The following is a 16,634-nucleotide window of genomic DNA, read 5'->3' as shown; positions in this document are numbered from 1 at the left end:
AGCAAGGGGCTAAACAGTCACTCTAGGGACAGGAGATCTGCTTCTAGCCCTTGATGTGCCAGCAATAAGTTGAGTCCTTCACCCAAAGCCTGCAGCTCTCTGAGCGTCTCCAAGATGAATATGTCTAGTGCACATCTCCAGGACCTTGCGTCCAGCCTGTGGCCTTGGCTTTAAAAGCATTGCCCGGGCAGTCCCTGCAGGACTTGCCTGACCCATCATACATAAAGCCCACACACTGCTGGGATTCCTGCCCTGCCAGGCGCACAAGCCTTAGTCGAACTGGTGCTCTGCCCCATGTGGTAAACTGGAGCTCTCCTGCTAACACACGTGGGGCTGTTATTGGGGAGATGGCCTCTCTCACTTTCTTCTTGTCTGAGAGATGGCTAACTAACCACCTCGGCAGATGTGCCCCAAGCCGAGAACTTCCATTCCACAAGGCAGTTGGTTGGAGAGGCTCCAGTGACTCTGTTCTTTGTTTAGGTTCCTAATTTCCTGACTTGTCAGCAGTTTCTATCCCTCTCCTCTAAGAGGAAGTGGAAACTCAAAAACAAAGATAAGCTCCCTTGAACGCTGCTGTGGACCAATCGGAAGTCTGGGCTGTGTGGCTCCCAGTTGCCAAGAGTGATGGTCCCTGTTTGCTCTTGGTCACAAGGGTCACCTGAGAATCCAGTTGTGTTCAGGGTGAAATCACAGGAAAAGGAGTGAACCCACCGCTGCAGGCCAGGCTCCAGCTGGGTCCTGGCCCTACTGCCCCACCTTCAGCCAATCACCCAAAGTACCCTGAGTTTGGTCACTCTTATTATTATTATTGAAATATCAATCATGTATCATACGATTCACCCTCTGAAGTGTAAAATTCAATAGTCTTTAGCGTATTTTCAAGGCTGTGCCACCATCAACACCATCTAATTCCAGCACAATGTCATCACCCCAAAAAGAAACCTCACAGTCATTAGCCATCGCTCCCCATATCCCCTCTCCCCAGCCTGACACTCGAGTCTACTTTCTGCTCGATAGATTTGCCTATTCTGACATTTCACATAAACAGAATCTGTGGAAGTTAAGGTTGTGTGTCAGTGTGATTGGGTGTGGTTTTCAGTGCTCAGCAGTTGGATGTAGTGATTCCCCATGGTGAGACTATAATCACCTCCAGGGTGGAATTGGCTGTGAGCAGCTAAGTAGTTGCCTTACGGGTGGGGCCTGCTTCCAGTATGTAAAAAACAGCTTTGAGAAAGGTCTTGAGCTTTTTGGCATGTTGTTGTTGTTGTTGTTGTTATGTGCCGTCGAGTCGGCCCCGACTCATAGCGACCCCTCCTTGGGTTTCCGAGGCAGTATCACTACGGAAGTAGGATTGCCCAAATCCAACCTTCCTTCCGAGGAGTGGCTGGTGGGTTTGAACCGCCAGCCTTCTGGTTAGCAGTCAAGTGCTTTAGCCACTATTCTACCAGAGCTCCTTTTTGGCATGTTGGGATCCTGCATTTGGCCGAGTCTTCGTCCAGTGGCCTGTTGTGTTGCCTATCAAGCCTGGGAGTGTGCCATTTTACCTTTGCAGATTGGGTTTTCAACCTCGGCAGCAGCTGGGTCCAGATAGTCGAGGCCTCCTGCTCCCGTGGGCCTGGAATAAGAGGCAGAGCTGAACCCAAGGTCGAGGAGCCTTCACCCAGCCCCTGGAATAGTCACTCTGAATTTGGACTTCTAGCCTCCTAAACTGTAAGAGAATAAATTCCTGTTTGTTAAACACGTGGTATTTCCATTATGGCAGCATTAGAGAACTAAGATGGAATCATGTAATATACATATTTCTTCTACCTGCTTTCACTTAGCATAATATTTCCATGGTTCACCCATGTCATAGCATGTTACCACTACTTCATTCCTTTCTATGGCTAATAATATCTCATAGCATGGATATACAATTTTTTATCCATTCATCAGTTGATATGCATTTGGGTTGGTTCCACATTTTGGCTATCATAAATAATGTTCATGAACTTTTGTGTTCAAATTTTTGTGTGAACACATTTTAAATTTCTTGGGTCCATATCTAAAAGCAGAATTTCTGGGTTACATAGTAATTCTTACAGATAACATTTTGAGGAATTGCCAGCTTGTGTTCAGAGTGGCAACAATTGGAGTGTTCCAGTTTCTCCATATCCTTGCCAACACTTGTAATTGTCCATCTTTTTTATTACAGCCACCCTAGTAGATATAAAGTAGTATGTCATGGTGGTTTTGATCTGTATTTCCCTAAGTGGTGCAAATGGTTAACAAGCTCAGCTGCTAACCAAAGGCACGAAGAGGTGCCTTGGGTATACTTCTGAAAATCCCAGCAATTCTACTTCTGAAAAATCAGCTGAAATCCACTCAGCAGCTGGTTTAATGACTAATGACGTTGAAACTTTTGTCATGTGCTTACTACTACTCATTTGTTTATCTTCTCTGGTAAAATGTTTATTCAAATTCTTTGCCTATGTTTTAAATGTTATTGATCTTTTTATTGTTAATTTGTAAGACCTCTTTATATATTCTGGATTGCAGACTTTTATCAGACACATAGTTTGCCATCATTTTCTCCCACTTTGTGGGTGTCATCTGATGAGACATTTTTGATTTTGATGAGGTTCAATTTATTGATTTCCCTCCCTGTGGTTGCTTATACTTTAATGTCTTATCTAAAAAGCCACTGTTAATCCAAAAACACAGACATTTGCCTGCATGCTGTCTTCTGAGGGTTCTGTAGCTTTGCTCATACATCTAGGTCATTGACACATTTTGAGTTAAGTGTTGCTTATACTGTAAGGTAGGGGCCAACTTCATTCTTTAGCATGGCAGCAACAATTGTTGAAAAGACTCATCCCTCCCGTTAAACTGATGTATTATTCTCTTAATTCTTAGTAAAATTCTGTGTGCCAAGATTTGTTAACTCTGTGTGGGCTCTTCCTCTCTCAGGCTAGATTGTCAGCCTACTGAGGACAGGGACTTAAAAGGCAAATCTCTGGCTCCCCCATCAGGCCGGGCACAGCGTCACTCGAAGCCTCTGAGTGTATATGTTAAATCTGGGAACTCTTGCAGAGCAAGTACCCATGATGCATAGTTTTCACTTGTTGTTGTGTGCCCTTGAGGCGATTCTGACTCATAGCAACCCTGTAGGACAGACGAAGATGGCCACACAGGGTTTCCAAGTCTGTAATCTTTACAGAAGCCAATTGCCACATCTTAAAGGTAATTATTTATTCAAAGAATCTAGCAAAGAGTGAAAATGTTATCCATGCATTTGATCATTATTTTTTTTTTAATGATCTGTGTCATCTGAGTGGACATTAGCTAAGGAAGGGAATCCATCACCAATATTTAGGAGCTGCAGCTACACTTGGGCTTTTCTTGCTAAAGTTAAGACGGCCCTTAAATTTTATCTAAGGAGCTCTGGTGGTGTAGTGGTTAAGGCATTTGGCCACTAACCAGAAGATCAGTGCTTTGAACCCACCAGCTGCTCTGCAGAAGAAAGACGAGGTGTCTGCTTCCATAAAGTTTTACAGCCTTGGAAATCTGATGGGGTTTGCTATGAGTTGGAATGGATTTGATGGCAGTGAGACTGGGTTGGTAAATCTTACTGATTTGTAGTTGTGTGTTGCTGGGTTGATATCGACTCACAGCCAGCCTATAGGTCAGAGCACAGCTAACCCACAGGGTTTCCTAGGCTGTGGTCTCTATGTCAATCCATTTCTTCCACAGAGCCACTGGTGGGCTTGAATGCTGACCTTTAAGTTCCCAGTGGAGCACTTAACCATTGCACCACCAGAGGTCCGGTTCCCCACCTGTTGTTGTTATTATTGTTATGTGCTGTGGAGTTGGACCCCACTCATAGGAGCCCCTCCTTGGGTTTCCGAGGCAGTATCACTATGGAAATAGATTGCCCCATCTTCCTTCCAAGGAGTGGCTGGTGGGTTTGAACTGCCAGCCTTCTGGTTAGCAGTCAAGTGCCTTAAGCATTATGCTACCAGAGCTCCGTTCCCCACCTAGAGGTCCTCATTTCCTATAGCACCCATATCTGCCAACAGATACTCAGTTTGTTTAAAGAAACTTCATGAAAGCTGAGTCAGGACCCAGGGGATGGTAGCTTTAAGTGAATCCATGGTCCAGATTCAATGGTACAGCCTGTGAGAGTTTCATAAGGGAGGTTCCAGCATTCTAGAACCTTCACCAACACCCCCAACCCCAGAGAGTGGTCCAGGAGCAGGGAAGAGGACAGCCCTTACCCGCCAGTGAGATCAGGGACCAAGGAAGAGTCATGTGGATTGAATTTTAAAGGCTGTGCAAAAGTAAGAGGAGCTCTGGTGGCATTATTGTTGTTGCTATGTGCTGTTGAGTCAGACCCAACTCATAGTGACCCTCCTTGGGTTTCTGAGGTGGTAGTAGATTGCTAATGAACGGTTAAAGCATTCTGCTACTAGCTAAAAGGTTGGCATTTCAAACCCACCAGCAGCTCCATGGGAGAAAGATGAGGCAGTCTGCATCCATAAAGACTGACAGCCTTGAAAACCCTATGGGAGCAGTTCTCTGTCCTGTAGGGTTGCTAGGAGTCAGAATTGACTTGACAACAGGGGGTTTGATTTGTATGAATGAGCCAGGCAAGGAAAGTAAAGGAAAAGGCTTTGGGGCAGGAGGACCTCCCTGCAAAAGAGAGGCAGAAACATGGCTGGGGATGGCAGGATAGCAGATAGGAGTGCAGAGCTGGAGGCTAGGGAGGTGGTCACGGTAGGAGAACCCGGACTCTCTGCCAGATACCTGGGAGGCCAACTCACCAAGAAGGGATGAAAAAGTAGCCTCTGCCTATTTCTGGCCACAGATTGTTAAAGTAATGGGTTTATGTTTCAAAGGTTTCTTCCACTGTGTTTGATCAATGGAATATTCTTTAGATCGATACCAATGTAATTTCCCTGCTGGGCAGCCATTATAGCGCATGGAGGAGCAGCCACTGTTGAGCAAGACCCACCTGGGAGTGTCGTCCAAGCATATTGCTTTGCTGGCTGTGCTTCTGCTTGAAAACAGCAAGAAAAAAGCAAATGAGATTACCAGACAATAAGCCCACTGTTGGCACCAATGTCCTGGTGCCTGTGTTCAACTCAAGGGCTTGGGTTTGGGGGTGGAGCTGATAGAAAGAATCTGGCTTTCCTAAATTACGTGTTAAAATTGCATAATAAGAAATAGCGAGGCTAAGGTTGATTTATCACCTCCCACCTGCCAACAAGTAAGGTGGTTGGTGGTGCAGTGGTAGAATCCTTGCCTTCCAGGTGGGACACCCAGGTTCGAGTTCCAACCAGTGCACCTCCTGTACAGTCAGCACCTGTCTGTCAGTGGAGGCTTGGGTGTAGCTAGAATGATGCACACGTTTCAGCAGAGCATCCAGACTAAGACAGACTAGGAAGAAAGGCCTGGTAACTACTTCTGAAAAACAGCCAGTGAAAACCCTGTGGAACACCACAAAACCAGCCCAGGAGATTTGGGGGACAGCACAGGACTGGGCAACGCTTGGTTCCGTTGTACGTGGAGTCTCCGTGAGTCAGGGCTGACTTGACAGCAGTTAACCACAACAAATGTGCCAGAAATCAGAGCTGTGTGTGAATGATCTCACCTAAGCCCGACCCAGATGCAGTGAAGTAACTTATTTTATTGACAAGGCCACTGAGGTAGAGAGGTGGAGTGACCTGCATCAGGGCTGACAAGGAACAGAGCTCAGATTTTAACCCAGGCAACCTGATTTCACAGGCTCTTAGGTCTTGGGCCAGAGCTCTGGTGGCACAGTGCTTAAAGTATTGGGCTGCTAACAGAAAGTTGGTGGTTCAAACCCACCAGCCACTCTGTGGGAGAAAGACGAGGCAGTCTGCAAAGATTGACAGCCTTGGAAACCCTAGGGTGCAGCTCCACTCTGTCCTATCAGGGTGCTGTGAGTCAGAATCGACTCAATGGCAGTGGGTTTGGGGCGGGTCCTGGGCTGCATCATGTCTCCATCTGGACTTCTCACCCATGTCACCCAGATCATCCATGTCATCCACTTCTTGGCAGCCAGAAGTTCCTCATGCTTTCCCTCTTCAAGGGATAACCGGGCCCTGTATCTTTCAGCTATCTCCCTCAAGACTGTCTCTTTATTCCCTCTCCCAGCCACCTTGCCAACGTCCTTCCAACTTTTCCTTCCCTGAGGCTCTATATTCCTTTAGGTCCCAGTGCCACAAATGCTGACACCATCATCTAGTAGGGGCGTGGCCTCTGACAGTTCACTTCCCCTCTGCTAATCTCGACTTCCTCACCTGGAAACTGAGATTGCAACTGTGTTGATCTCACAGGGTAGCTCTGGTGGCATGGTGCCTAAGGCATCTGACTGCTAACCAGAAGGCTGGCAGTTCAAACCCACCAGCCACTCCTTGGAAGGAAGATTGGGCAATCTACTTCCATAGAGATACCACCTCAGAAACACAAGAAGGTGTTGCTATGAGTCAAATCAACTCGACAGCAGTGAATTTTCTTTTATTTTTTTTTATAATCTCACAGAGCTGTACTGAAAATCAGATGAGACAATGTGTGAAACAATAAACTGAAATGTTACGTGTAGTGCAGCCATGATGAAAACATCCACGCCACACACCAGAGCAATGAGAGGTAGCCTGTAAGTGGCATTTCCTGCCACATTGAGAAGGAAGATTCAAGTTCAGTTAGCAAGCACTGGGCACCCATGTGTGCCAAGTACTGTATCAGCCTGCTAGGGCTGCTGTAACAAAAACATCACAAACCGGGTGGCTCGTGAGAACAGAAATTGATTGATGACCAGGAGTCTGAATTGAGGGCGTTGCCAGAACCATGTTTTCTCCTAAGGCTCTAGAGGAAAATGCTTTCTGTGTCTCCTAACTTCTGATAGCCCCACACATTCCTTGGTTGGTAGATTCATTGTCACATGGCCCTCTTCCTTCTGTCTGTCTATGTCTTGTCCCCTTTTATAGGACAGCAGGTCAGACTAGGATCCACCCCACTCCAGTATGACTCCATCATGTTAACTGACAACATCTACAAAGACCTATTTCCAAACAAAATCCCGTTCACTGACACTAAGGTTTAGAACTTCAACCTGCCTCTTTGGGGTACACAATTCAATGCATAACAAGCACCGTGACAGTTGTTTTTATGCCCTTACTCTCTTTAAAATGTCCTGTCAGTCCTTTCTATTTATAACTGAAGAAATATAGATGCTAGAAAGTCCTAAGTCCAAGGACACAGACCTTTATGAAAGTGAAGGACCTGGATTTCATGTAGAAACCCCTGGCCCTTTACGCCACAGTGGCATGGAGCCCGACACGCGCCCATGTGGTCTCTGGCAAAATACAGCGTGTGCTGTGCTCCTACCTTTAACTACAAACCCGCTGCTTTCAGAGCCAATTAGGAGCAGGTAATTACCTGTGGGAAGTGGGGAGTTGGGCTGCCTGCTGGATCGACACAGAGTCCATGAGCTAGTCTTTCCTAGTTATCAATAAAGTGCTACAACAAAATCATTATTTGGCAACGTGTTCACTTCATATCTCATCCCCCAGGTATAGAATGGAAAGCAGCCCTTGTTGTGCCTCTAAGATACACATTCTATGTTGGAGTCCTTGGTCTCGCTGCCCACTTTTGGCAGAGATATGCCCTGTTAGAGGATGACCCTATTTTCTCAGCCTCCTTTAAAGAGCATGATCCAATAGCATAGTCCTCAGCCTCTGCCACCAGAAGTCATGGGTCCCTCCCTAGAGGCTCAGCCTTGACTGGACCCCGAGATGGTCCAGGGAAAGTCAGGCCAAACGCCCAGAGCCTGAGCCCGCAGCCGAAGGCAGGGCTACGCCAGCTGCCACCAGGGGTGCCTAGTGCACTAGCGTGGGCCCCTCACAGCCCCGTACTCACTGGAGCTCACTGGATCTCCCCACGTCCATCACGCAGCCTGTGCACCTGGGCATCCACTCAGCCTTCCTGCCCAGCCCTGCAAGGACCTTCCTATCTAACAAGGTTCAAGGTGACCAACCAAGACACAAACCCCACTGCATGGGACACACAGAGAGGAAACAGGGCAATACCATCTTCACTAATGAACACCAGTCTCCCATAGCCAGTGAGCCCCCTCAAGGCCAGTGCAGGGTGGGTATTCCACATGTACCCTTCCTGTGCCGTAGTCAAAGGATGCCCCATTCCCTCCCTGCCAGGAACAGATATAGAAGTGGGACTGGCCAATCCATATGGTGCCTGCGCATAAGCCAGAAACAGAGAAAGTCACTGTGTTTCCAGAACAGGGAGGGAGGCTACTGACAGAGAGGGAGGCCCAATCCCCAGCCACCTCCTCAGAGAGTGCCTGGGACCAAGGCTTCCGCTTACATGGCCTGGCTGGAAGACAGGCAGCCTATTCCCCTAACAAATGTCTTCAGCCTGGAGAGTAGCCCGTTTGGTGAGGTCAGCTACATACACACAGCCAGACTTCTTGGGGACTGGACTCCGTTCCCAGCCAGCTGTGACCATCTCAATGTGATCCTGATGACTCCTGACTCCGAGCAGCATCCGTCTCCCGGTCACAGACACCCACTTGCCTGAACCACACCTGAGACTGTTCAATCTGTGGAACACCATGTACCAGTTGTCCTTGTATGGGCCAAGCAATAGGTGGTCACTTAGACCTGCCTCTGTCCCACTGCACCAGCCTGAGGTGCCAGGTCCCAAGATGCTCCATGTAACAGCCCATGAGTCCTCCATGCAGCCCCACTCTGCTCTGCCAGCACTGCATGGCTCTTGCTTGAAGTGCACTGAGGATTACTGAATGAGCACAGGAAGTTTGATACTGCTGGTTGGCCCGATCTCCTCACAGCTCTTTCAAACTTGGCAATGCCCACCCTTTTACTTGTTCCTCAAAGCAGACACATAATCCCAGTGTTCAGGTGGGCTCTACAGTAACAGAGTCCTTGGTACCACAGGAAACAGCTGGCTACAGTGTGAGGACTTTCTCTGAAGGACCAAAGGGGATCATTCCTACTTGTACAAATCATGGGATGTCAGCAGTATACTCTGTGCAGGGAGAGAACCCAGCAGGGGGTTTTCCATTTGGGGCATCATCTTAACTGCAAGGCATGATGGGCCAGGAGAAACTTGGCCCACCCATGGCCATCACACATTCCAAAGGCTCCTTCATTCAATGGGTGCATCAATCACACTCAGTCTGGACCAGGACTCTACATATTGTTGTTGTTGTTAGGTGCCATCAAGCCAGCTCCAACTCATGGAACCCTTATGAGTAACAGTATGAAACACTGCCGTTCTTGCACCATCTTCAAGATGACAGGTATGTTTCAGTTCACTGTGGCAGCTACTGGGTCAATCCAACCCCTTAAGAGTTTCCCTCATTTTTGCTGACCCTCTATTTTACCCATCACGATGTCCTCTTCTAGTGACTGGTCTTTCCTGATGACATGCCCAAAGTAAGGAAGTCAACATCTTGCCATCCTCATGTCTAAGGGGCATTCTGGTTGTCTTTCTAAAGGATGTCATTATGAGACTGGCCAGATCCCTGTGCCTGAAGAACACAGCTCAGCATCCGTGAAGCAGCAGTGTCTGTGGGGGCAATGCTGACTGGATGCAGGTATCCCTGCCTTATTTCTTAACCTCAACCAGCTAGTCATCAATTCTCATTTTGCCCCAGGTCTAGGCCAGTACTAGCAAAGGCAAAATAAAACAAAAAAAATGGTTGCCTTCAAGTTGACACTGACTCATGGTCCAGTAAGTGTCAGAGCAGAACCATGCTTCACAGGGTTTTCAGCGGCTGATTTTTTGGAAGTAGATTTCCAGACCTTTCTCCTAGGACATCCCCAGGTGGACTGAATCACCAACCTTTTGGTTCGCCATCAGGAGCCGAGAACTCAGCTGTTTGTGCCATAGGTGACTCCACTAGCGAGGCCAGAAATCTCCAAATTCAGCAAAAACGTATGCTGAAGTAGAGGAACAGGTTCCCCAGCTACTCCCATGAGCCACCTGTTCCAATAACTCCAGGGACTTCCCAGAACCTGTGTGGCACTCGGAAGATTTCCTAACTCTCTCAGATCACACCTTATTTATGCATGGCTTTGGACACTATCTCTATCAAGAGAAGAATTTTGCAAAGCACATGGCCACTTTGCCTAAACAATGCCCCAACAACTAATCCAATAACCAGTTATTTTGTTGTGGTGTGGACACAGCCTCCATGATGCCTACAGCCTGAAAGTATCTTGTTCCTTTGTCCAATGGCAGGACAAAGAGGGGGTCAGAGAGGAGATTTCCTTCTTTTGCCTTATCTAACCAACATGACACTATGACTCCAAGCAGCTACAAGACGAGTGCTTTCTGAGATTTCCTTGTTATTTGCCATTGGGCCAGCTCCTGTGCATGGTGATGCTGTGTGCGACAGAAAGAGACATTGTCCTGCACCATCTCCATGGTCGCTGGTGCGCTCGTGTCTGTGGTTGAGGCCACTGTGTATTTTGAGTGTCTACCAACGTAGGAGCTCTGGTGACACAGTGCCTAAGGCACTTGACTGCTAACCAGAAGGTTGGCAGTTCAAACCCACCAGCCACTTCTCAGAAGGAAGACTGACCAATCTACTTCCCTAAAGATACTGCCTCAGAAACCCAGGGAGGAGTCGCTATGAATTGAATTGACTCAGCGGCAGTGAGTTTGGTACCAATGTAGGGGGCTCATCCTCCAGCACTGACTTAGCCAATATTCTGTTGCGATCTATTGGGTTCCCGTTTGCTTACATTTTCAGAAATAGATCACCAGGCCTCTCTCCCTAGTCTGTCTTAGTCTGTCCACCATGGGGAACCCTGCTGGTCTTTGACATACTGGTGGCATAGCTTCCAGCACCGTAACAACACACAAGCCACCACACTACAAGAAACTGACAGATGGGTGGTGGCAGTAACTTCCTACCAAAAACCAAACCCATTGCCATTGAGTCAACTCTGACATGGTGACCCCATATGACAAAACTACTGCCCCATAGGGTTTCCAGGGCTCTATGTCTTTACGGAAGTGGATTACCTCATCTTTCTCCCACCGAGAGCTGGTGAGTTTGAATTACCAACGTTTTGGTTAGCAACTCAATGCCTTAACTACTGTGCCACTGGAGTTCCTAGGAGGTCCTTAGAAGCAATCTAATTTCAGCTCACAGTGCAGGAGCAGCAAAGACATTTCTAATCTGGTTTGAACATCTCCAGTAACAAGAAGTACTCTCTATAATAAGACAGGCTATTCCATTGCAGAATTATTCTAAATGCCAGGAAGTTCTTCCCTATAATGAGCTGAAATCTGCCACCTGGGAACTTCCACTCGACTGATCCTCTTCTCCTCCCTGTGCCCTGTATCATGAGCTCAATTCTTCTTTATGACAGCTCTCCAATTTTTCAAAGAGAGCCACTCTGTTCCTCTGAGTCACTTCTTCGGGCACGGTATCCCCAGTGTCTACCTGCGTATCACAAGATCGGGTAACTTCACCTGTGCATCACAAGACGAGGATTTCAGCACCTCTTGGCCTCAGTTCCTTGTCTTTGAAAGGGTTCTGAAGCACCAACTCTTCCTACACTGGTGAGAGAAGATGAAAGGTCCAGAAGAAGGGCCCTTTGTGGTGGACTGAACTGATGGCCAACACAAGAAGCCAGGGCCAGTGGAACTCTCGAGGTGAGGGCTCTTAAACATGCCTCACACTAGCAACTGAACTCACCCCCAGGGCTCAACCAGAGACAGGCCGAAAAGGTCAACAATAATACTAGAAATACATACATTCATTGGAACCATCGACCGGAAATCAGAAAGGGCAGCATTTGCCAAGGGATAAAGCTCACATGACAGAAAGGGACGGGAAAGAAGGATGAAGGGAAATAGGAAACACAGGGAGGAAGTGGGAGGAGCGTTCCTCCACGGTGGGGATTGCAATGAATGCCACAAAACAGTGTAGAATTTGCTCTGTAGACTTTGACCCAAATCACAATTTGAAAAAAAAAAAGCAGCAGCAGCAGCCAGGACCTGGCAGGAGAATAAACAAAATTATCTGTTCAAAAAGCTGGATGGAACCAAGGACAGACTGGAAATGACCAGACAGGAAACCAGGGGAGCAGAAAACCAGGACTAGTGTCGCTGGCTGAAGAGTAACCTGACTGAGTTCCGGAGCTTCAGCCAGGGACGGCAGCAATATTTTTGAGCTGGTTCTTAATTACAAAAGTAATACATGAGTAAGTTTTCTTTGTTACAAAAATGACAGCATTACAGATAAGGCTAACAGGTCCCTGACCCCACTCGCTTTCCTCCTCTCCCACCTCCCTAGAGTTCACCTTTGCCCACTTTGCTGTAGGACCCTACAGTGCTATTTTTTTTTTTTTAATTGTGCTCTAGGTGCAACTTTACAAAGCAAATTTGTTTTACATTCAACAGTTCATGCACATTTGATTTCACGCCCCGATTACCATCCCGAACCATAACAAACTCTCCTCCCCTCTCCTCCCTGTGACCAGCCCCTCCCTGTGTCCTTCTTATCTACGCACTCCTGTCTGTCCAGCTTTCCCTCTGTGTGAATGTGTTACAGGGCTTTTTAGCACATAGATCTACACCTGCAGATAGACTTAGGGAAAATGCAAGGTGTTTTGTGTGTATGTATGTGTTTATAAACAGAGCTCTTGTGGCATGGTGGATAAAGCATTCAGCTGCTAACCAAAATGTCAGTGGTTTGAACCCAACAGCCACTCTGTGGGAGAAAATTGAGGCAGTCTTCTTCCATAAAGATTTACAGCCTTGGAAACTGTATGGGGCAGTTCTCCTCTGTCCTATAGGATTTCTAGGAGTTGGAGTCGATTCTGTGGCAGTGGGCACGTGTGTGTATGTGTGTTTACATAAATGCTATTGTACTATGCAGTTTGCTTTTATACTCAACAGTATCCTCAACTGCTAACCAAAAGGTTGGAGGTTCAAACCCAACCAGTGGTTCCCTGGGAGAAAGACCAGGACATCTGATTGTGTAAAGGATGACAGCCAAGAAAACCCTGTGGGATAGTTCTACTATGCCATGCAGGGTCACCATGAATCAAAATCAACTCAACAGTACCCAATTGCAACAACAGTGTGCTTGTAATTCTTTCTTCAATAGGACATACAGAAAAACCTCATTCTTTGCCGCTGCTATAAAGCATTCTGTCATATTGTTATGTTCTTGTTAGTTGCAGCATCAGCTCCTACTCACTATGACCTTATGTATAACAGAATGAAAGAAATGTCCACTCCTGCACCGTTTTCAGAATCACCAGTATGTTTGGGCCCAAGAGTACGGCCATTGTGTCAATCCATGCCACTGAGAGTGTCCCTTGTTTTTGCTGACCCACACATGACATCCGTTCCCAGCGGTTGGTCTTTCCTGATGACGTGTCCAAAGTCAGTCAAACAGATTTACTCATTGTTTTGGCAGTCCATGGTACAGTGGTGGACTACGGCATATTGTATACTATATACCACAGCATATTGGTGGCTCTGTCGTGGATTCTTTAACCATTGCCCTAAAGATGAATATTTATATTGTCCCTGCCCAAGAGCTGGTTGGCTTTGAGCAAACTCCTAGAAATTCTTCATCTCAGCTTTCCCATCCATAGTGTCAATATTTCCTGTTAAGGAAAGTCTTGCCTGAGGCTGGCTCCAGGGAACTGGAACTAGGGCTAAGCATGCATGTTACAGAGAGGTGGGTTGGGATGAATGTCAGAGGTGCTGAGAGCATCAGAGTGGATCCTGGAGGTGCCTCTGTTGGGGTGAAATGGTGGGATCCCAGCTTGCGCAGTGCACTGGATAGATGACCCCTACTGTCTCTGCAAGTCAGTAAGTCTGTGAGGGAGACTCAGTCAGCATCAGGCACTTCCTCACATTTACTTAATCCTTAAAACATTCCTCCTAGCTAGGTCCACCATCTGTCTGCCAGTTTGTCATGTCAGCTTGTAGGTTGCTATGATGCTGCAAGCTGTGCCACTGGTACTTCAAAGACCAGCAGGGTCACCCATGGTGGACAGGTTTCAGCAGAGCTTCTACATTGAGACTGAGAAGAAAGGCCTGGCAACCTACTTCTGAAAATTAGCCAATGAAAATCTTACAGATCACAACAAAACATTGTCCAGCTTGTTTGCGTTGGACATATCATTGGAAGGGATTAGTTGCTGGAGGAGAACATCATGTTCAATGAAGCAGAGGGCCAGCAAAGGTGAGGAAGACCCTTGGTGAGATGGGTTGGCGCAGTAGCCAATGGACTTGAACAATGCGGGAGATTTTGAGGATGACCCAGGACTGGACAACGCTTCATTTCATTATACATGAGGCCGTCATGAGTTGGAATTGACTTGAGAGCAGCTCTCTATAGCTCCCTCTCTCTCTCTCTCTCCCTCTACTGAATAGGTATTATTAACCTGATGTCACAGATGAAGGAACTAAAGGTCCATGCCAGACCTAAGAATTCCAACTCTACTTTACTTCTCTCTGATGGTGGACTTTCATTCCAGGGAGGCCAGAAGTAATATTAATAGTAGAAATGGCAACAATACAACACAAGCATGAACTGAATGTTTGTTATGTGTCAAGCTTGGCCTTTATTTGTATTAACTCAACAGATCCCTGCAACAGTCTCATGGGGTAAATGCTGTTACTATTCCCATTTTACATTAAGGAACTAAGTATATCAGAGACTAGAGTGCTGGCCACACCCCTTAGGCCTTGCCATTTGGAAGTGTTCTACCCAACTCTCACCTCCTGGTTCTGACATCTCTCTTCCTGGGAGCTTCTCGGAAACCAGGAAGACCTTCTCTACATGCCTTCAAGGCAGAGAGAAGTCTTACCACCCCTAGGGGGAAGCCTCAACCCACACCTGGAGAGTGGATCGACATCCCAGCTCCCTCAACCTTTGGAAGGGAAAGCCAGAAGGCACATGTTCTACTCTGTCTCCCAGACTCCCAGGTGGGCTCCACAGTGGTTACCAAGACTGAACCATGCACTTTTTTTAGCTGCTTCCTCATTCTACTTCCCCAGCCCCACATAAGAAATAGGGTGTTTCCTATATTTCTGGGCACTCAGATCCTGTCTCAGTGTTGACTTCTGGAAGAACCCAACTGAAGACATTAAACCTGAACCAAGCCTGCTGTCCTCAAGTCTTCTCCAACTCTTGGCAACTTCACGCGTTGCAGAATAGAACTTTGCTTCATAGGCTTTTCATGTCTGTGAATTTTTGGAAACTAATTGCCAGGTCTCTCATCCCTGGCACCTCTGGGTGTGTTCAAACCACCAAACCTTTGGCTTGTAGCCAAGTGTTTAACCTTTGCGTCATCCAGGATCTTGGACCACTTGCTGTCAAGCTGACTTTGACTTGTGGCGATCCCACATGCTGTGGAGTAGGACTGTGCTCTACAAGGTTTCCTTGACTATGACCTTTCAGAAGCAGATTGCCAGGTCTTTCTTCCAAGATGCCTCTGGGTAGGTTGGAACCATCAACCTTTTGGTCAGCAGCTGAGCCCATTGCTGTTCGCACCACCAGAGGGTTTAAGTCAGTTGTTCAGGTCACCCTGATGTAAATCGAGGTGTCTCATAAGTGAAAGGGTTTCCCCTAGAGTTCCAGGTACTGTGAGCCATCACCCCCAGCACCCAAGGCCACCATCGGGGATGATCAATCTGTAGCACTTGGAATGGGGCAGATTTGCCTGCTGGTCCACCACAGCGCCAGGACACTGGCGGGTCTTCCTGACTGGCTCTGGACCTGTGGAGATTCTCAGCCTGAGGAGTTCTGCAAAGCCGCTTCTGTTCAGCCTTGAACCTGGCGACAGAGATGGGGCGGCTGAAACGGGAAGTCACAAAGTTCCGCACCACAGGAAGCCACGTTGGAAAGCTGTGACAATCATGTCTCCTTTTGAAGCGTGATGCTGTTAATTTTCTCAGGCCCTGATCTCCCTGGCAACAATTTAGAAGTGCATCAGTATTTGGGAATCAAAGGTGGGCACGCCTGCTTGTTTAATTATGTGTTGCTGAATGGAAACCTTTTGATCTTAGTGTTTAAAGGGATTTGCCCTTTAACAATTTTTTTTTTTTTCCTTCCTCCCAAAGCCAACGTGGGTTATTGACTTCGATCAGCATGGTTGGGGTGATGGCGGGTCTGAGAAAGCCAGGGGAGAGTTCTGTTGGGCTGGCATGTAGGGAAGTGCTGTCTAAATTCTCTGAGCCTTGAGAAACGGATGAGCTGAGGAAGGTGTATTTGAGGGTCCAACCACCAAGGCCCCTGACTCACCCAGTCAGGACCCAATCTTAGATCTAAGATGATATGGCACGTCCTAAGTCTGACCACAGGGCTCTGTGGGGGTTGTGGATGGCCTGTCAGGTGTAGCATGAGGAAGTAACCCCACAGATGTTGAGAGCCCATTCACAAACTGGGAAGGGCAGTGTTAGAACAGAGGCACAGCGAGGGTAGAGTGCCCAGGGGAAAGCTCTAAGCTGTGTGCCCTTTACCCCTCAATTTCAAGATGAATAGGCATTGAAAGGCTTGCCTAAGGCATTTGACTGCTAACCAGAAAGTTGGTGATTCAAACTCACCAGCT

This window comes from Orycteropus afer, unplaced genomic scaffold, assembly GCF_000298275.1.
Source record: "Orycteropus afer afer isolate SDZICR_OR568_19922 unplaced genomic scaffold, OryAfe1.0 scaffold00006, whole genome shotgun sequence".
NCBI classification, from domain to species: Eukaryota; Metazoa; Chordata; class Mammalia; order Tubulidentata; family Orycteropodidae; genus Orycteropus; species Orycteropus afer.
The sequence above is the reverse complement of the archived record's forward strand: the minus strand, read 5'-3'. Positions refer to the sequence as shown.